The sequence below is a fragment of the Phyllostomus hastatus genome, unplaced genomic scaffold (assembly GCF_019186645.2).
Source record: "Phyllostomus hastatus isolate PE091 unplaced genomic scaffold, TTU_PhHast_1.1 phas_scaffold_28, whole genome shotgun sequence".
NCBI lineage: Eukaryota > Metazoa > Chordata > Mammalia > Chiroptera > Phyllostomidae > Phyllostomus > Phyllostomus hastatus.
Genome location: NW_025334022.1, coordinates 8,351,876 through 8,375,067, shown reverse-complemented (window position 1 = coordinate 8,375,067; position 23,192 = coordinate 8,351,876).

Here is a 23,192-nt window from a genome sequence, read left to right as displayed (position 1 = left end):
AGACCGGTATGAGGGGCGGAGATGGGCAGTTGGGGCAGAGAGGACTTATGGCAAGGTGGAAGCTGGAGGGCCAGGTGAGGCGGCGGCTGGCAGAGAAGGTGGTCCCACATTTGCAGGCAGATGGACTGGGAGGAACAACTAGGGAATGAGACAGACTGTGCAACCCAGGGTTCTAGCATGGGGAAATAAGCCTCAAAACCTCCGACTGAAAAAAACCTGTGAGGGTTGAGGGAGTGGGAGAAACTCTCATCCTCACAGGAGAGTTCATTTTAGGACCGACAGGGTCCTAGAATGTACACAACCATACACCTGGGAATCAGCACCAGAAGTGCCCAATTTGCTTATGGGTAGTAGAAGAAGTGACTGAAACCTGGCTGAGAGCTGAGCAGGTGGTATTGTTCCCCCTTGGACACCTCCTCCACAATGCAGAGACATGGGTTGCCCCACCCTGGCAAATAACTAAGGCCCCACCCCCTACTACATAACTAGCATGCCAAGACAAAAAAATATGGCCCAAATGAAAGAACGGATCAAAGCTCCAGGAAAAATACAACTAAGCGAAGAAGAGATAGCCAACCTATCAGATGCACAGTTCAAAACACTGGTAATCAGGATGCTCACAGAAATGGTTGAGTATGGTTGCAAAATAGAGGAAAAAGTGAAGGCTATGAAAAGTGAAATAAAGAAAAATATACAGGGAACCAACAGTGAAGGGAAGGAAATTGGGCCTCAAATCAATGATTTGGAGCAGAAGGAAGAAATAAACATTCAACCAGGGCAGAATGAAGAAACAAGAATTAAAAAAAAAAATGAGGGGCTTAAGAACCTCCAGGACAACTTTAAACATTCCAACATTTGAACCATAGGAGTGCCAGGAGAAGAAGAAGAGCAAGACATTGAAAACTTGTTTGAAAAAATAATGAATGAAATTTTCTCCAATCTGGCAAAGGAAATAGACTTCCAGGAAGTCCAGGAAGCACATAGACTCCCAAAGAAGTTGGACTCAAGGAAGCACACACCAAGGCACATCATAATTACATTACACAAGATTAAAGATAAAGAAAGAATCTTAAAAGCAGCAGGAGAAAAGGAGACGGTTACTTACAAAGGAGTTCCCATAGACTAACAGCTGATTTCTCAAAAGAAACCTTACAGGCAAGAAGGTGCTAGAAAGAAGTATTTGAGGTCATGAAAGGCAAGGACCTACATCCAAGGTTACCCTATCCAGTAAAGCTATCATTTAGAATGGAAGGGCAGATAAAATGCTTCCCAGATAAGGGAAGTAGTTAGAGTTCACCATCATCAAGCCCTTATTATATGAAATGTTAAAGGGACTTATCTAAGAAAAATAAGATGATCAAAAATATGAACAGTGAAATTACAACAAACTCACAACTATCAACAACTTTACAACCACCCCCCTCAAAAAAAACTAAGCAAATAACTAGAACAGGAGCAGAATCACAGAAATGGAGATCACATGGAGAGTTATCAGCAGGGAGAGGGAGGGGGAAAAATGAGGGTACAAAGAATAAGAAGCATAAATGGCAGGTAGAAAATAGACAGGGGGAGGTTTAGAATAGTACAGGAAATGGAGAACTTATATGTACAAAGAACTTATATGTACAACCCGTGGACATGAACTATGGCTGGGGGATGATGGTGGGAGAGAGGGTACAGGGTGGATGGGAAAAGGGGAGAAAAAATGGGATGACTGTAATACCATCATCAATAAAATATATTTTAAAAAAAGAAAGTTGCCCTGGCTGGTGTGGCTCAGTGGATTGAGTGCCAGCCTGCAAACTGAAAGGTTGCTGGTTCAATTCTCAGTCAGAGCACATACCGGGGTTGTAGGCCAGGTCCCCACAATGCATATGTCAGAGGCAATCACACATTGATATTTCTCTCCCTCTCTTTCTCCCTCCCTTCCCTTCTCTCTAAAATAAGTAAATAAAATATTTTTCCCTGGCTGGTATAGCTCAGTGGACTGAGTGTGGGCCTGCGAACCAAAGGGCTTCCCGTTCAATTCCCAGTCAGAGCACATGCCTGGTGTGGCTGAGTGGACTGAGTGCCAACCTGTGAACTGAAAGGTCACTGGTTCGATTCCCAGTCAGGACACATGCCTAGGTTTCAGGCCAGGTCCCCAGTTGGGGGCATGTTTATCAATGTAGCTCTCACACATTGATGCTTCTCTCCCTCTCTTTCTCCCTCCCTTCCCCTCTCTTTAAAAATAAAGAAATAAATAATAAAGTTTTGGGTTTTTTTTTACAAAAAAGCACTATCTAATGTGAACAGGTCAAAGGCACGTGGCTAACTTAGTAGAGCATGAGTCTTTATGTAAGAGGTTGGTTGTCTATTACAGACCTGAGAGGAAGGGGATGACTGCTCAGATCACTTACCGGATTGTGAAAGAATAGTTCTTATCAAGTCAAGATAAAGGTATAGATTCAGATAGGGATGTTGGTAACTCCAAACAGTTTTAATTCCCTTAGGCCACGGGTGTCAAACTCATTTTTACCAGGGGCCACATCAGCCTCATGGTTGCCTTCAAAGGGCCAAATGTAATTTCAACTCCTTAACAGTTAAGGAGTGGTTACATTTACACAGTCCTAAAATTATTTCAGGCCTTTGAAGGCAATTTCAAGGCTGATGTGGCCCCTGGTGAAAATGAGTATGACACCCCTGCCTTAGGCCTACACCTGAACAGGAGAGATGGCTGCAAGGCACAGACACAAGTAATTCTAATTAACCCAATTTGTTGCTACTACAATCTGCTATCTCAGGGCACCCATTCCTCTCCTGAACTGTACTGATGTCTCTCAATACACCAAAAGTTACCTAATCTGTCCCAACTTCATACTCTCAAATAGGTGGCTGCATAATCTCATCCTCCACGTGTAGGAAAATAATATTCCTCAAGCAGGGACTGTATGCATGGCAATGACTTATTTAATTCATACAAGAGTATTATTGAACATGTAGTAATAGCTCTGGTTGGTGTGGCTCAGTGGATTGAGTGCCAGCCAGTGAACCAGAGAGGCAGCGGTTCTATTCCTATCCTAGGGCACGTGCCTGGGTTGTGGGCCAGGTCCCCAGTGCGGGGGCAGATGAGAGGCAACCATGCATTGATGTTTCTCTCCTCTTTCTCCTTCCCTTCCCCTCTCTCTAAAAACAAATAAATAAAATATTTTCTTTTTTAAAAAAGAAAGTTAACCAAAAAATAAGAGATACATTTAAAAAAAATAATTGAGTCCTGGGGACATGAGTCATTTCATTTTCCCACATACTATAAAATATACTAGTCCTTTTAACCCATCATCCATGACATATATACATGCATTTGTACCTAAATTGCAAATTTAGACAAGTGGGCATGACTTATTCATCTTTGTCAAATATATATATACACACACACACACACACATATACATATACATACACACATATATATGAGAAGGAAATCACAAACTTCTATTAAAATTATTTAATTTGAACTTTAGGTTAAAAAGAAACACAGTTCTGTATTTTTCAGCTCCCACACATTGAAGAGCAGCAACGGCATTCCAGTCTTGGCAGTGATGAGTCTGTAAGCGAACAGACTTACTATATGCAAGTAATTCAGTGCCAAATATTGGTTTCTTCCACTGTTTAACTGGTTTCTTCCCAGCTCTTATACTTAGCCTGGCTTCCTTTTTTTTTTTCCAAATTGGTCACCAAATATCCAAATGGAATCCTATATTTGAAATAATCTCTCTCTCTTATCTCTGGAGGGAGTGGAGTAGTTAAGTCAGACTGCCAGGGTTAACCACCCAACTCTGCCATTTGCCAGTTCTGCAGCATTCCACAATTTACTTATGTTTTACATGGCAGTTTTTCATCTCTAAAATGATAGTGACAACAGTACTTAACTCATAGTGTTGTGAGCATTAAATGAGACAGGTAATGGGCTGGCCCCTACTTAGGGTTCACTAATGTTAGCTATTATCATTTAGAATATAAGCTCCTTTTTTTGTTTGCACTCTCTTGCTCCTCTAGTTTTGAATACCTGCTCCTCCTTTCCCAAACTAATTTCTTCATTCTTCTACAGACATTGCAAGCCTTTCCATGCTGTTTTCTTAAAGAAGAGATTTCCTTTGATCCTTTCCATCTCCTGTAGGTCCCAACCCTTGGTAATCACTAGCTACCAGAGTAGGAAGGGCCTTTTATAAATCATCTGGTTTAATTTGTTATTTTTACCAATTTCAAAAGTCCAAGACAGAAAGATAAAGTGACTTAATAAAGATCATGCTGAACTAGAACCTCAGTCTAGCCTTATAGATATTAGCAGCATCATATACCAAGACCTACCACATTTAATTCCCATAAATTCAACATGTACCTGGTAAGGATCTATTATATGTGTGTGTGTTTGTGTGTGCATGTGTGATACCAGGCTGGATGTTAAGAGGGTTATAAATTTGACTTCAAGTTATTTGTCCTGCTGGAAACATTGAATCCCATGAAGTTATGAGACAGTATATGTCTTGGGACAGGGGAAGCTCTCCATCCCTTTGCTTTATATATGGATTTCAATCTACAAATATCAGTATAGTTTTATGTACATATTTTTTATATATAGTTTTTCACTTGTATTGTTATATGGGTATGAATATATATACATATGTATATACATAATCAAAATTAGTTTCACTTAAAGAGTTAAATGAATTCTCTACTTTTGCAAATATCATCCTTCTGCCCTAATATGGTGGGCATATCTATACTAAATGATTGAGCCTGTATATACTCATAAATGGAGCTACAATATAATTGCTTTGGGAGACAGAACCCTCTGGTCCTAATGTAGCCAGCAGGTCCCCACTCTAAAACACGATGAAAGATAGGTCGTACTATTCTTGGCGGGAGCCAAGTAAAGGACAATTTAAAGAAGACAAAAAATAAAGTAATAGCCCTGGCTGGTGTGACTCAGTGTATTGAGTGCCAGATTGTGAACCAAAAGGTTGTGGGTTCGATTCCCGGTCTGCACACGTGCCTGGGTTGTGGGCCGTGTCCCCAGTACAGGATGAGTGAGAGGCAGCTACACATTGGTGTTTCTCTCCCAGTCTTTCTCCTTTCCCTTCCTCTCTCTCTAAAGAAGGCTCAGCCTGGACCAGAGATATAAGATGCTCCTAGAAAAATAATAGGTTTTTCTAAGATCTGAATAGTAAACAGGAATAGATTGGTATTACCTAATGATCTTGATTCAGGGAATCTCTAAGCAACACAAAACTGAACCCTGAGTCTTTCTGTAAAAATGATGTTCAGAATGTATTTGTTCCCCAGGAAATCTTTGTGTTGAGAAAGGTGTGGTGGTAGTTGTTTATGGCTTACTCTAAAAAGGTGTCTAGCCATTAGAAAGTGCCATGCTCCTGAGGCTGTATTCCTAGGAAGTCAGGAAGGAAGCTTCTGAATTTGATGCCAATTTCCTCACCTTCAGTAAATTAGCAACACCCTAAGTCTGTCTTGTCTCACTGGAAGCCTTCTCCAGGCTGGAAATGACTAAATCATCTCTTGCAACCTGAGACTAAACAGGATACAATGAGATTCTAAGTCTGAACCCTTTGATCACCTTTTATAGATTCTAGAACTGAAGTGGGCCTCAGTGTATTTGACTGGATGAAAGGAGGAAGGAAGAAAAAGGAAGGGAAGGGGCATTGTGTTACACCAGTTTCAGCATGCAAACAGTTGGCCTCAGATACTCTCCTTTCTAGGTTCTCATGATGCCACACCATCCTGGTTTGCTTCCTACTTTGTGCTTTCTTAGTCTGCTTTGCCGCTGCTTTTCTTCTCCTCTACCTCTAAGTGTTTGACATACTCCAAGGCTTAACCTTAAATTCCTCTCTTACTCTCTTACAAGATAATTTCATCCAGTTTCATAGCTCTAAGTATGGGGGGGCAAGAAAAAGGAATTTATTTATAAATATTGTGTATTATTCTTACATGTTTAAACTTCAATCACCTTCAAACTACTCTTCATTTGATGCAATACACCTACCAAGACCTTTATTCCACTACTCAAAACAGTTTTTGAACTTGTTGATTTTAATGCCTTTTAGCGCTTCTGCTGTTTTTTGTTTCACTTCTTCCATATCGGTAAAACATTTCCCTTTGAGGGTTTTTTCATTCAGAAAAACAAAAACAAAGTCACTTGGGGAAAGATTGGGTAAATAGGGAGTGCAGGGCATGGGAGTCATGCTGTTTTTGGTCAAAAACTGCTGAACACGCAGCACAGTGTGGGCAGGTGTGCTTGTAAATCACCCATCATGAAATGGGCAAATGAGTTGAAAGAGTCTTCAAAGAAAATTCAATTAAGCCACAGACATCTGGTACACTGATACAGATGGGTTCCCAGAACTTTCACCTAGCAGGGAATACTTGTACTACAAGGGACCCACCCTCCAGAAGATAATTCCATTTTGGGGGGTATCTCCCCTCATAGTTAATAATATGAGAACCACCAAATTGTCTAGCCCTCACCTCTTCTTGGAGCTCCCAACTTATGGCATATAGCATACTCTGGAGTTGGACAGATTTGAGTTTCAGTTCTATCTTTACCTCTTACTATGTGACCATGAGCAAGTTGTTTACTCTTTCTTACCTTCATTTCTTCTGTAAAGTGGGATAATAATAACATCTGATCTCACAGAGTTGATGTAAGAATTAAATGATGTATTATGTGTAAAGCATTTTGGACAATATCTGGCATAAAATAAGCACCAATAAATGTTAGTTGTTGTAGTTATTATCATCATCATCATCATCATCATTATTATTTCTGACTATCTACTTGGCATCTCCTCTTGGGTGTCACATAGGCATCTCAGACTTAGCACAGGTAAAACAAAGCTCTTAATTTCTAACCCCCAAATAATTCTGCCCCACTTTTTCTCATCTTTAGTAAATGGCACCACCAATTATCCAGTTGCTCAGAAAAAATCCAAGTGTTATCCTTTTTGTCATTCTTTTACTTCATTCAATAGGGCTTATCAAGTTCCCAAATATATCCAGCATCTGTCCACTTCTCTCTATTGCCATTGCTGCCACCATAGCCCCAGTCAGTCACATCTCTCATCCGGATCTTTTATCCACACAAATGCTGATGATATAATTAAGACAGTTATTCAGATCACGTCACTCTCCTGCTTAAAACTGTTTAATGAATTTCTATAGGATTTAGACTAGAATCCCTACCCTCATGATTGCCTGTAAGGTCAGCACTCCATGGTTCTGGTTTCTTCCAATCTCTCCAAACTCACCTCCACATTCACTGGTCTTTAGGTTCTTAGTTCATACTAAACCTGTTCAAGCCTCAGGGCCTTTGTACTAACTGTGCCTTTTACCCAAAATGTCCTTCCCCCAGATCCTCAAATGACTGGCTCCTTTCATCATTCAGAATTCAGATTAAATGTTAAAATGTCACTTTCTCAGAAAAACACTTCTGGACTACTTAATCTAAAGTAGTTTCCTTCAGCCCTTATTAGTGTGACTCAGTTGGCTGGGCATCTTCCTACAAAGGAAAATGCGGCCTATTGATTCCCAATCAAGAGCAGGTGCCTGGATTTTGGTTTCAGTCCCTATTCGGTCAGGGTCTATGAAAGAGGCAAATGATAGATATTTCTCTCTCACATTGTTGCTTCTCTTCCTTTCTTTCTCCCTCCCTTGCCCTCTCTCCAAAAATAAATAAATAAAATATTTAAAAAGTAAAGTAACTTTCTCCATCACTGTTTTATTTTCTTCATAGCATTTATCAATATCTAAAAATATCTTATTTGTTCACTTGTTGAACAGATTTTGTCTCCCCTCTTCTCTGGAGTGTATCCTCTGTGGGAATGGAAACCTGGTCTATCCATTTCACTAGTGTATCCTCAGTGCTTAAGAGCATGCCAGAGTTAAGGAATTTATTTTTAAATTGTGCTGAAATATACATAATATAAAATTTACCATTTTCATAATTTTTAGGTTTATAGTTTAATGGCATTAAGTACATTCATATTGTTCAGTAACCATCACCATCATCCATCTCCAGAATTCTTTTGATTTCTTAAAACTTAAACTCTGTACTAAACAAACAATAACTCCCTGTTCCCTCCACCCCAATACCTGGCAACCACCTCTCTACTTTCTGTTTCTATAAATTTGACTACTCTATGTACCTCCTGTAAGTGGACTCATACAGTATTTGTCCTTTTATGTCTAACTTATTTAAGTTAGCATATTTTCAAGTTTCATCCATGTTGTAGAATATGTCAGATTTTTTTTGCTCTTTAAAGCTGAATAATAGTCATCATATGTATATACCACATTTTGTTTATCCATTCCTGTCAATGGACATTTGGGTGTTTTGACCTTTGGGCTACTGTGAAAACTGATCCTATAAACATGGTTGTACAAATATCTACTTGAGTTCCTGCTTTCAATTATTTTTAAGGTATTATTTATTTATTTTAGAGGAGAAGGGAGGGAGAATGAGAGAGAGAGAAACATCAATATGTGGTTGCCTCTGGCATGCCCCCTACTGGGAACCTGACCTGGACTGCAACCCAGGCATGTGTCCCAACTCAGAATCCAGCTGGCGACCTTTTGGCTCAAAGTCCAGTGCTCAATCTACTGAACCACACCATCCAGGGCCCTGATTTCACTTCTTTTGGTTATATACCCAGAAATGAAATTTCTGCATGATATGGTAATTGTCTGTTTAATATTGTTGAGGAACTGCATACCATTTTCCACAGCAGTTGTGTTGCACCATTTTACCTTTCTGCCAGCAGTATATATGAGGGTTCTAATTTCTCCACATTCAAGGCAACACTTTATATTTTCTGTTGCTGTTGTTCTGTTGTTGTTTGTAATAGCCATCATAATGCATGTGAAGTGATAGCTCATTGTAGTTTTGATTTGCATTTCCTTAATGACTAGTGATCTTGAGCATTTTTTCATCTGCTCATTGGCTATTTGTATATGTTCTCTGGTGAAATGTCTATTCAAGTTCTTTGTACATTTAACTGGATTATTTACTTTTTGTTGTTATAGGAGTTCTTTATATATTCTGGATATTAATCTCTTAAAATGATTTACAAACATTTTCTCCCATTACATGGATTGCCTTTTTACTATGTTAATAGTGTCCTTTGATGCACAAAAGTTTTTAATTTTGATGAAAATAAGATTGCTTTTTAAGGGCTACCAATCAGGGGATGGACTAAGACTCACCATGAGGTTTAGTGTGGGAAGACTTGTGTTCAGAGGAGCACACTATCAGGGACACTAGCAGGTCTGAAAGGGTGTAATAGAAGGAGGTGCTTGGTAATCCAAGGACAGCATGAGGACTCTGGAAGCACTGGGTAGGAAGGGAAAAAGATGGGAGAATAATAATAGATAGCATTTGCTGAGATCATACTACATATCACTGTACTACTCACCATTTGTCCATTACCTCATTTAATTCTCCTAGCAATTCAGGGAGGTAAGCATTTTTACTAGCCCTAGTTTGTAGATGAGGAAATGAAGGCATAGAGAATTTAAGCAATTTACCCAGTCACACAGCTAGAAAGTGACAGAGTTGGGATTCGAACCCAGTCAGTCTGGTTCTAGAGCCTGTACTCTCCACTGATCTGCACTAGACAAGTAAAGGAGATATGGGGCAGGGCATGGGGGACATAGTGGTTGTTAAAACTGTGGTAGGCAGTTAGACAGACATGAGCAGAGTAAGGATAGTAGGCTAGGTACAGAAAGGTATACAAGGTACACAAGGGCAGAAAGCTCTGGCTGCCTAGCAACAAGCAAAACCGGGAAAAGAAGGACCTTACACCCAGGGTGACCTTTTTTCCCTTAGTATATCACTGGTCATACTGTTTGGACTGCATGACCTTTCATATTGCTGGACATATGGTTTAGACCCCCTAACCTTTCCTCCCTAGAGATAATCTAGACCTCAGTTGAGTTTCAGCTCTAGGCCCAGAAAAGCAGCAAAACCAGACGAGTGATACCACAGGTGACTCCTGGACCAGCTGCACTGACTAATGACCCCCTGCCCTGATGCCAACCAGTCGATGAAGATCCTGAAAGGACACATCTGGAAGGCTGATAAATATTCTATCAAGATCCTCCCATGGGGCCTCATCTAAAAACCCTGCCCTTAAAAGCCTTTAGGACAAAGGACCCAGGGTGCTCTGCTCTCCTTCCCAGGAGCATCCCAGAGCCTCTACCCTCTCCCTCCCCTTCACCTTAGGAACGTTACCATTATCTTCCTCTCTCCTAAGCTCCAAAGGCTCTTCTTTTGTGTCTGTAACTTCTTTCTTAAAGCCTACTTCTTCTACCTCTGTGACTTTATTTAATTTTTTTTTTTTAGTTTATGGATTTGAGAGAGAGAAACATTGATTTGTTACTCCATTCACCCATGCACCCATTGGTTGACTCCCATATGTGCTCTGACTGGGACCAAACCCACAACCTTTGCACATCAGGACAACACTGCAACCAACTGAGCCACCTGGTCAGGGCTTCTGTGACTTTCTAAATAAATTTTCTCTTATAGCTTGAATCTTGGCTCTGAACTCTTTCCTAGCCAGAACCCAGCACCAAGGTTGCTGAACTAAGCTGCAGTCTGAGACTTCTGGCCAAGATGGAGGTGTAGGTGGACACACTGTGTCTCCTTGCACAACCAAAATTAAGGACAACAAAAATTTAGAAACAAAAATCAACCAGAACAGACAGAAATTGAACTGTATGGAAGTCTGACAACCATTCATCCAGATCTGTAAGACGGGCAGAGTTGGAGGCCAGCGGAGAGGGGTCCCGGGAGGGAAAAGCAGTGGCTGGCAGACCCCAGGTGCACAGGTGGCGGCTAGCAGACCCTGGGTGTGGGGAGGCAACAAGCAGACCCAGTGAGGCACGTAAGGCAGTTGGCTGTCCACAGTCACACATTCCCGCACAGAGAAACCAGGTGAAAATGGGCAGTGAGATAAACTGCTCAACCCAGGGACCCAGCACCAGGAAATAAAGCCTAAAAGCACTGATTGAAAACACTTGTGGGGGTTGAGGTGCTGGGAGATACTCCCAGCCTCACAGGAGAGTTCATTGGAGAGACGCATGGGGTCCTAGAATGTACACAAGCCCACCCACCCAAGAACCAGCACCAGAAGGGCCCGATTTGCTTGAGAGAAGCAGCAGAGGGGACTGAAATTCAACAGAGAGTGGAGCAACTGCCATTGTTCCCTCTCGAACCCTGCACCCACATACAACGTCAAAATCCAGCAACTGTGTTGACCCGCCCCGGTCAACATCAAAGGCTCTGCCCCTCATACATAACAGGTGTGACAAGACCAAAAAAAAAAAAAAAAGATGGTTCAAACAGAAGAACAAATGAAAGCCTCAAAGCCAATACTTTTAGGTGACTAAGAGATAGCCAACCTATGAGATGCACAGTTCAAAGCACTGGTGATCAGGATGCTCACAGAACTGGTTGAATTTGGTCACAAATTAGATGAAAAAATGAAGGCTACACTAAGTGAAATGAAGAAAAATGCACAGGGAACCCATAGTGATGGAAAGAAAACTTAGTCTCAAATCAATGGAGTGGACCAGAAGGAAGAAAAAAACATACAATCAGAAAAGAATGAAGAAATAAGAATTCAAAAAATTGAAGAGAGGCTTAGGAACCTCCAGGACTTCTTTAAATGCACCAACATCCGAATTATAGGAGTACCAGAAGGAGAAGGGGAAGAGCAAGAAATTGAAAATTTATTTGAACAAATAATAAAGGAGAACTTCCCCAGTCTGGCAAAGGAAATAGACTTCCAGGAAGTCCAGGAAGCTCAGAGAGTCCCAAAGAAGTTGGACCCAAGGAGGAATACACCAAGGCACATCATAATTACATTAGCCAAGGTAAAAATGAAGGAGAGAATCCTAGAAGCAGCAAGAGATGAGGGGACAGTCAACTACAAAGGAGTTCCCATCAGACTGTCAGCTGATTTCTCAAAAGGGACCTTGCAGGCAAGAAGGGGCTGGAAATACGTATTCCAAGTCATGAAAGGCAAGGACCTACATCCAAGATTGCTCTATCCAGCAAAGCTTTCATTTAGAATGGAAGGGCAGATAAAGTGCTTCTCATATAAGGTCAAGTTAAAGGAGTTCATCATCACCAAGCCCTTATTATATGAAATGTTAAAGGGACTTATCTAAGAAAAAGAAGATTAAAACCATGAACAGTAAAAAGACAGCAAACTCACAGTTATTAACAACCACACCTAAAACAAAAGCAAACAAATAAAACAGAAACAGAACCACAGAAATGGAGATCACATGGAGGGTTGGCAACAGGGGAGTGGGAGGAGGAGAGAGGGGGAAAAGGTACAGAGAATAAGTAGCATAGACGGTAGGGAAAAAATAGACAGGGGGAGGGCAAGAATAGTATGGGAAATATAGAAGCTAAGTTACTTATGACACATGGACATGAACTAAAGGGGGGGATGTGGGTGGGAGGGGCGTGCAGGGTGGAGGGGAATGAAGGGGGGGAATGGGACAACTGTAATAGCATAATCAATAAAATATATTTAAAAAAAGATCTGGTCTGATACCACTGGTCTAACACCTGGTGCCGTTTTCACCACCACCAACAGAACTATGATGAAAAAACAAGTCACCGGTTATCATGAAAGCATGTCTTGAAGAGTATAGAGAATGTAGTCAATGGCGACCCCTTTTTATATGCTGGCTCCACAAAGGCAGCTTTATTTGTCAGAACAGAATAGAGTAATGGTGATGTTCATGGGCTTTGGTATTAGATAGACTTGGGCTTAAATCCCAACATTGTCACTTACTAGCTAGTGACCTTAGGAAAATTATTTCTCTTCTCTGTTGCTCAGTTTCTTCATGTACAATCAAAGATAAAAGCACTTACCTTGCAAAGTTGTTATGATGATTTAATGAGATTGTTGATGAAAGCTGCATTGCACTATGCCTGTCACCTGAAATAGGCTCAGTAAATATAGGTTCTTGTTCCCCAACCAACCAATGATGTGGCCCCTCCCCCAGCTAATCCACTGGCATCTTCTGTTTAAAGAGAAGGTTTCTCAGGCCAGGCTGAAATAGTTGTATTTAAATAACTTAATGAGTCGTCAAGGCCTATGAGTGGATAGGTGACTAAAAGTGATCCCTCCCAGAACAGTGAAAGGTTCTTCCTTCCCTAATGACACATTCCCACTGCCCCCCTCTCTTGAGCCCCAGAAAATGCATTTATGACTCTTAGAACAACCACTTTGTCCCAGCTTCCAGTTACCCAGGGTTTGGAAACTGAGAGCATCTTGCTAGGCAACCAAGGTTTTTTTAAAGGACATTTACATGCCTTTTTTTGGTAAAGTTTAATCTCATGGAACAGAAAGTGAAAAAGATCACTGTCTGGCTCAATAGCAGACACTGTGTAACCAGAGGAAGGGTTGTATGAAAGAAACTTCCCTGACTTCCCAGTTTTTTTCTTGGCTACCTCTGGATTGATTAATTTTAGAGAAACTGAAGAGAGTCCAAGGAAGAACTATCAAAATAATTAATAAAAGGAAAAAGCTACTGAATGGTGCTAAGAGCTTTCAGTGAAGGACTGGGGAGGGAGATGAGGTGGAGAAAGCTCTGGAGGTTGAAAATGAAGCAGCCACCAGAGACTGCAGAGCTGCAGGAAGGTATAGGAGCAAGAGGCAGGAAGCCTGGGTCCAGCTACCTCCATAGCCCAGCATCAGCCAGGCATTCTGGGAGAGCAAAAGGAGCATAAGGCTTGGCTTATGCCCATAAAGATAGGGAGACCAGACCATGCCCACAAAAGGACAAATTACAGTTCAAGCCAAGAATACAGGAGCTGCAACAAGGCAGTCATTCTCTAGTATGTGCCAAAAGACTGGTGCAGTGAGGAGTGCTCAGCATTTTTAGGAGGGTGGGGCCTTGGCAGCTGATGGGGTTGGGGCCTAGGAGGAGGTACACAATGTGGTTAGGCATAGAGAAAGGCAAGCAACATAGGTCCAGGGGAACTGCAAGACCAAACTGCAGGAGGCAAGATAGGGACAAGGAAGAGTGATAAGCCATACCTAGTTGTGTGAGAGGTTCTCAGAACAGACTAGTGTGAGATGGATGTTAGCAAAGGAATTTAGATTTTATACAACAGTTAGAAGGCCATCACTGAAGGTGTTTGAGCAACAGAGTGTCATGGTGCCACCCATGCTTTGGCAAGACAGATCTGTCTAAGTGCTATGGACTAGAGGTGGGGATAGGGAGATCAAACCTAGGAACAAACCCTTAAGAAACCACCTATAGCTGCAGCTACTGAAATTGTGTTCAAGCACTGACAGGAGCCAGACCTCACTGACAAAGCCCAAGCATCTTTCTAAAAGAAGTAGTCTGTGATCTACACCCTAATACCACAGTCTCAGTTCCCTCAGGCCCACCAAGCCCATGGAGCTGGCCACTATTCAAAGCATATCTCAGCAAGCTTAGGCTTATACCAAAGACAGAATTCTGGGCAGATGACATCTCTGTTATAAACAGGGGATTTGACTTCAAGTAGGAAATTCAATTTGTTGGAGCAGATGAAATCTTCTGAAACCAAGATCTGATTTCTTGAGCAAATGTCCTTTGGTCTTAATGAAAAAGAAAAGGAGATAAGGAAAAGAAGAAGCTATAATTAGGCCTTTCTGCTAAATAGGAGGCTTCTTAGATTACCAGGGAACTGCCTGCAGTACCTTAACAAATACCTCTCATTTCTGAGCTATGGCTTTGGAGGCAAAATATTGCCATTAAATATCGATGCACTACTTAGGAATGGTTGCAAAGTGCTTTTCAGCTCTTGTTATTCATTAACTATCTCCATCTCCCACCAGCTCTTCTCTCCCCCTCCATCCCTCAGGCCCATACCACCATGAGCTTGGCAAATTTTATACAAGTTGAAAACATGAGACTGGTAGACAGAAAGGATAATCTATTGATTCCAAGTCAAACATAGCAAGTTACTGACAGTCCAGCAGTGAGACTATTCTAGGCAGGCCTTTCTGGGATTATTGCTGTAGCTCACTGTGACATACAAACCAACACCCATTTTTTTCTTGCAAAGCTGTTTTTTTTCTTCCCTGTCTGGTGAATGGCAGCCAGGGGAACAGAAAATTTGGTCCATAAAAGACGAGTAAGGAAAGCAAAATTAGTGACAGACAGAAAAAGTATATGGCAGAAGCTTCCTGCTGTCTCTAGGCTTGGTATTCCTGACACTTGTGCTCTGCTCTATGGGGAGTAAACATGGGAAAGAGCAAGGAACACTCTATCTAGGAATATGTTGCTTCTTACCTGTGTGGTCCTGGACAGTCATTTAGCCAATATGAGCCTTAATTTCTTCATCTGTAAAGTGAGGGTTAGAGCAGTCCTACCTGCCTTATAATGTGATTGTGAAGATAAAATAAGTCAACTGTAAAACCGTGTGCATACCTAAGAAATTTTCTGACATTGAACCAGAAAAGGCTCCCAACCCTCAAATTCTTCAGCCATCTGCTTCTGTGTCAAACATTCCCACTACTAAGCAGTCCTTTAGAGAAAGAAATTGAAAGCTTAGCTCTGGACAAAATGTAAAATGTTGGGAGGTGAACTTATTGGTGAATTAACACTCACTGGAGCATTAACAAGAATTTATTATCAGATTAGCTGGGACCCACCAGGGCTTGGGGAAGGTGAATTTAAACACAGTTTGTTCTCTATAGTCTTTCAAGAGATATTTTCCTCTGAGTGGTGTTTTCCTTTCCAAAAGCTCCAGGTGCATCCTTCTGTAAGTCTGTACCCCTGTGGAAAGCATTAGAAAGACATTAGATTCTCCTTTGGGGTTTTATCCAGGGGGACCTCAGGCACAGTGAGGATAAGTAAAGTGTCCATGACCACAGAGTGGTAAAACCAGGATGCTCACCAGCCTAAGTACATTTCCCATCGTCCATGCAGTTTCTCCTTTCCAAATTTTACCCCACTCCCATCCCCAACCAGACAAAAGTGAGTGAGGGTGAGGCAGCTAGATCCTGGCAGCAGTGTCTGTCTCAAGCATACACCTAGAATCCCTTATGAGGGATAGCTGTACCGGTGGCAGCAGCAGCAGCAAGCAGTTGGCATCTGACAGCCTCAACCAGCATCAGTTTAAACTGGTATTTTGCTTCCTAATTCCAGGAGGGCAAACGTGCCTAAGATGCCAGCAGTGAGGACAAAAGGAAGGTATACAAGGAAGTGGTAGCCATTCTCCAGAGTCTGTCAAATTCATCTCCCACTCCAAGATCTTTCTGAGCCATTGGCCCTCTCTCCACAGGGCTCTCTCTACATGAGGAAGGTGGGTGAGGAGAAGGCAGCAGTGCAGAAGCTTGCGAGAGACAGAGAGAGAGAGAGGAGAGGATTTTTAAAAAGGAAGCACCAGAGGAGAGGATTTAAAAAAAGGAAGCACCAGAGTAGGGACTGGGCAATGCAAAGCTGATGGGAAGGTCTTATTCCCTACCCTAGGTGGTCCATCATTGGGCTGTGGTCCCCAAGCTCTCCACAGCAGCATTCCTCTCCTCAGGCCAGCTTTAGTTGTGCTTTGATGCAGGCTTGACCTAGGGGGCTTGTTAAATTGAATCCTGAGGTCTGGGGTGAGGCCCAGAAATCAGCCTTTCCACAGATGATTCTGATGCAGCAGGGTCAAGGCCCACAGCTGAGGAAATACAGTAGAGTTCCTCTACCCCAACCTACCACACCCAAGGAAAAGTCCCTGGTCACTGTCTGATCCCCTCACAGCTCTGCCCTATGAGAGGTGACAGGCAATCTGATAGATTTATTCTGGCAAGTGCATTAGTGGGCGCTAATGACTTAATGTGCTGCCCATTACAGGTAACATGTGTGATTTACCAAGACCTTCTGGAAACTGGGACATAACCCAAAGGAGAATTTCTGGCACATGCAGCTGGGGGAGTGAATTTGAGTAAGAGGAAGGCCTGCATAACACCAAGTAGGCTGCTGGTGTCCTCTGGAACCTCGGGGTGCAGCTGTTTTTGCTGCTAGCCCTGAGAGGGAAATCCATCCCAAGACACCCCACATACACCGCAGCATCTCAACACTCAGAATTATTCTAGTTATTCTTTCTACTCACCACTGTCTTCAGTATAGAGAGTGGGTCAAAAGCAAGCAGGTTCTGGGATAATGAGTTCATTCAGTGCTTCTCAAATGGGGGTGTCTGTATATCCTATGAAGTACACAGAGTCAAGGGATAAATGTAGGATTTCTTTCTGGAGCTTCCAATTTCACAAGAAATTTAAAGCTATGCAATGCTTACATGGGAAATCAAACACCAGTGTACTATGGAATAGAATGAGAAAATTCACATATGGTTTTGAAAGAGAATGTGTAACTTTGAAGAAATTTGACACTTTTTGGCCACTTTGCTCTTTTATTCTATTGTTAGGGATTTCTTGAGCGCGCGCACGTGTGTGTGTGTGTGTGTGTGTGTGTGTGTGTGTGTGTGTGTTTAAAGGTTGAGAGACACTGCCAATTACCATGTGTGTTTCCTATGTATAGATTAGTTTATGGGATTAACTAGAACTAGGACAAAGAAGTGATACCTTTTGATGGAGGGCAGAGATTGCATTCAGGAAATGCCTAGAGCCTGAAAGACTGTCTAGAGATGAGCACTCAGAAAAGATCTAGGAAGAAAGGGGCTCAATGAGGGGATGTGTATGTGTGTGTTATGCCAAAAACAAATCCTGTTAAACCAATATATATTAGGTAAGTGAGATTAGCAGAAGCCTGGAATGCTAAGGAAGCAGCAACACCAAAAAGGCCTAGGCTTTGCTGATGCAAATAGTGTTTCTCTGAATCTAAAGTCCAGAGAGGAGCCAAGAACTGAGTGGCCTGCCTCTGGTAGCAAGGCACAACTGTAGGATGATCCCCCAGTTCTGGTCTGGGGATCTTCCATTCCCATGAATGGGTACTTCTCCAGCAAGTTGTGGGGGATGGGTTGCACAAATATAGACAGGGAAACTTAGCTGGGACCCATGAAACTAGCAAGCAGTGTGGCCTGATTATCAGCTACCTGTGTTTGAGGGGAGAGGGCACTAGCCAGCTGAGGCTTAGGAAAGGGTTGTCTGGCATTTTACTGCTAGGGGAGCCCAGAGTGGCTCCCTACAGTGTCTCCCATCCCAAGGCTCAGCTAGCACACAAAGGGCTACCAAAAAGCCCTCTGGGAGGCAAGATGGCAGAGGAGTGAATAGGAGACACACTGACCGCCTCCCAGGACCAATCTGGAATTACAACTAAATTGTGAAGAAATCACCTGGAACAAACAACTGAACAATGGTGAGCGAGAAGCATTATAACCTCAAACAGACAGAAGAATCAGTTTCAGCATTAACTGACTGGTCAGGAGTCTGGTGGAGACTCTAGAAGGCTGGCTGGGCACCCATAGGCGGCAGTGCCAGAGGGATAATTAAGCAACTGGTTGGAACCCCCTGAGAAGTGTGGGGTCTAAACCTTAATCTGGGATCTCCAGTCTAGAGCACCAGAACCCAAAAAGTACACAGATAACAACTGGTAGAGAAAAGTGGCAGGGTTGCTCTCTGCTAGAGATGGACAGCTGCAGATGCAAAGAGCAGTTTAAAGGGCCAATGCACAAATTTTCATTTGCAGTCACTTATCTGTCTCCAGCAAAGGTGGAGCCAGAGTGGGCTACAGATGCCTGAGGAGAGACTGGGGATGGAAGCTTTGGGGAAAGAAATGAGAGAGTGGATGCCAGGATCTCAGTGTTTAGTCATCCCCCCTATGCCAGCAGCCATACTGCTAAAGCAGACCACTCACCTCTGAGCAGCAGCAGCTTGAGGGAAAACAAAAACCCCAACACCAAGAGGGATTCTGCCACACCCTATGGTTCTTAAGCCTTACTGCTGAGTGCAGAGTGACTAGATTAACAATTGAATGATTCAGCCACAGACAGTAGATCCTTAGCAGTCTCAGATAAGGCTGCCTAAGGTCAAATAGGATCAACATCTGAATCACCAGAGGCAGATCCAAAAATAAAAAACAGTGGTAAATACTAGAGGCTACAGAGACAAAATTGACTGTGATATTCTCCATGATTAGCAATATTTTCTTTCCTGCACAGCTATTTAACATCCATTTCTTATCCATCAACTTTGTGCATATTAAGTCACTAGATTTTATAATATTGTTTATTTCTATCCTTTCATATAATACTGGTTCATTTGCTATTGGTAGTGGGATTATGGAGGGTGGGGTGGACATTTTTGTGGATGTGAGTTTGTTCCCTGGGCTTTGTGATTTTGTTTTGGCAGCACTTGCACAACAGCATACAAGATGTGGTGAGCACAGTGACCCTCAGTCAACCAGCTGGAGGGAAAGACCCACCAAAGACAGACCCAACAACAGCCAAAACCCAATTGCAACTAGAGAAGCAACACAAATGGAATAAAGGGCATTCCAAGAGCATCAAGTTCAGGAGACCAAAGAGACTGCACCACTGAATCTCACTGGTCTCCTACCATACAGGTTCACACCATAAATTTACAGAGTCAAAACAGATCAATTTAAGAAGCGCAGGCAAACAAGAAGAGTCTCCTAAATAATGGGAAGACAAAGAAACAAGCCCCAAATGAAAGAAAAGGAGGAATCTTTAGAAAGAATGCTAAATGAAATAGAGGCAAGTCAACTATCAGATCTTGAGTTCAAAACAATGCTTATAAGGAAGCTCAATGAGCTCAGTGAAGATTACCAAAAACTACAGAGAAGCTACAAGGAAATTACTGCAAATCACACAAGCATGAAAAAGGACAGAGAAACTATCAACAAGAGCCAAGAGGCAATGAAGAATACAATTTCTGAACTGAAGAATTCAGTAGAAGAAATAAAAAGCAGGCTACATGAAGCAGAGGATTGAATCAGCAAGCTGGAGGACAAAGTAGGAAAAGACTTCCAGAAACAGCAAGAAAAGGAAAAAAGACAAAAAAGAACAAAGAGGGGATAAAGGAAATGCAGGACAAAATGAAACAGAAAAATATCTGTATAATAGAGATACCAGAAGGAGAAGAAAAGGAGCAATGGATAGAAAACCTGTTTGAAAAAGTAATGATGGAAAACTTCCCTAATATGATGAGAGAAAAAGTCACACAATTTCAGGAAGCACAGAGGGTCCCAATCAAGAGGAACACAAAGAGGCATACTCCAAAGCACATGATAATTAAAATGGCAAAACTGCAAGACAAAGAGAGAATCTTAAGGGCAAAAGGGAGAAACAGGAAGTACCATACAAGGCAGCCCAGATAAAGATAGCAGCTGACTTCTCAATGAACACAACAAGCCAGAAGGGACTGGTAAGAATTTTCCAAGTAATGAAAAACAAAGGCCTGTAACCAAGACTACTCTATCCAGCAAGACTCTCATTTAAAATGGAAGGCAAAATAAGGAGTTTCCCAGACAAAAGAAGGCTCAAAGACTGCACCTCCACCAAACCAGCATGGCAAGATATGCTAAAAGGACTGCTTTAAGAAAGGGAAGAAATAGAGTGAGAGAGAGTGGAACATAGGTACAACAGGAGTAAAATAGCAATGAATAAGTACCTATCAATAATAAACTTAAATGCAAATGGATTCAATGTTCCAATCAAAAGACATAGAACTGCTGAATGAATAAGAAAACATGACCTGCACATATGCTGCAGCAAGAGACCCACCTCATAATAAAAGCTCTATACAGACTGAAAGTGAAGGGTTAGAAAAAATATTCCAACCCAATGGACAAGAAAAAAAGCCAGGGTAGCAATACTTATATCAGACAAAATAGACTTCAAAACAAAAGACATAAAAGAAGACACAGAACGACACTTTGTAATATTCAATGGAAGAATCTATCAAGAAAACATAAACATTGTAAACATATATGCACCCAACATAGGAGCACCCAAATATATAAGGAAAATATTAGAAGACTACAAGAAAGATATATGAGAGTAACACACTTATACTAGTTAATTTTAACACCCCACTGTCAACAATGGATAGATCTTCCAAACAAAACATCAAGGATATTGCTGTATAGAAGAATGCCCTAGATCAAATGTACTTCACTAATAGATACAGAAATTTTCGTCCCAAAGAAGCAAAATACACATTCTTTTCAAATGCACATGGAACACTTTCAAAGATAGACTACATGAGAGAATTCAAAACAAGCCTCAGCATATTCAAGGAAATTGAAATCATATCAAGCATTTTCTCTGACCACAAGGGACTGAAACTAGAAACCAACCTCAAGAAAAGAACTCAAAAACACTCAAATTTGTGGAGACTGAACTGCATGCTATTAAACAATGAATAGGTTAATAATGAGATCAGAGAGGAAAACAAAAAAGTTTCTGGAAACAAATTAAAATGAACTCACAATAGTCCAAAACTTATGGGACACAGTAAAGGCAGTCCTGAGAGAGAAGTTCATAGGGATAAAGCCCTACCTAAAAAATATAGAAACATTTCAAATAAACAACCTAACTCTACATCCACAAGAACAACAGCAAACAAAGCCCAGAGAGAGTAGAAGGACGGAAATAGCCAAGATCAGAGCAGAATTAAATAACATAGAAAATAAAAGAACAATCCAAAAGATCAATAAATCCAGGAGTTGGGACTTTGAAAAGATAAAAAAAATCTTTAGGCAGACTCATCAAGAAAAAAATGAGAGAGGACCCAAATAAACAAAATTAGAAATGAAAGAGGAGAGGTTACAACTGATACCACAGAAATACAAAGGATTATAAGAAATGACTACAAACAACTATATGCCAAGAAATTTGAAAACCTGGGTAAAATAGACAAATTTCTAGAACAATATAATCTGCCAAAACTGAATGAAGAAGAAGCAGAAAGCTTGAACCGACCAATAACAACTGACAAAACTGAAGCAGTAATCAAAAAAACTCCTGGCACACAAAAGCCCTGGACTGGATGGCTTCACAGGAGAATTTTACAAAGTGTTTAAGGAAGAGCTAACCCTTATCCTTCTCAGACTATTCCAAAAAATCCAAGAAGAGGGAAGACTCCCAAACTCTTTTGAAGCCAGCATCACCCTGATCAGAAAATCGGATAAAGACACAACAAAGAAAAAAAAACTACAGGCCAATATCACTGATGAATTTCCACACTAAAATCCTCAACAAAATATTGGTAAACCACACCCAACAATACATTTAAAATATCATACACCATGATCAAGTGGGATTCATCCCAGGGATGCGAGGATGGTACAATATTCAGAAATCAATACATGTAATACATCACAAAAAGGAAGAGAAAGACAAAAATCACATGATCATATAAATAGATGGGGAAAAGCATTTGATAAGGTACAGAAGTCATGTATGTTAAAAAACACTCAGTAAAGTGGGAGTAGAGGGAGCATACCTCAACATACTAAGGCTATATATGAGAAACCTATAGCCAACATCATACTCAATAGGCAGAAATTGGCCTTCCCCCTAAGATCAGGAACAAGACAAGAATGACCACTTTCACCGCTTCTGTTCAACATAATATTCGAAGTCCTAGCCACAGCGATCAGACAACTAAAAAAAAAAAAAGCATCCAAATTAGAAAGTAGGAAGAAAAACTGTCATTGTTTGCACATGACGTGAGAGTGTACATAGAAAATCCTGTAGACTCCACCAAAAAAACTGTTCAACCTGATAAGTGAATTTAGCAAAACAACGTCACACAAAGTCAATATTCAGGAATCGAAGGCATTTTTGTACACCAACAATGAAATGTCAGCAACAAAAAATAAAGAAAAAATTCCATTTGATATAGCAATGAGAAAAATAAAGTACCTGGGAGTAAACTTAACTGAGGAGGTAAAACACCTGTACTCAGAAAACTACACAACACTGAAGAAAAAAATTAAGGAAGATACAAATAAATGGAAGCATACACTGTTTTCATGTGTTGGAAGAACTAACATCATTAAAATGTCTATATTACCCAAAGCAATGTATAGATTCAATGCAATCCCTACTAAAATACCAATGATATACTTCACAGATACAGAACATATATTTCAAAAATTTATATGGAACTATAAATGACCCTGAATAGCTACAGTAAGTTTGAGAAAGAAGAATAAAATAG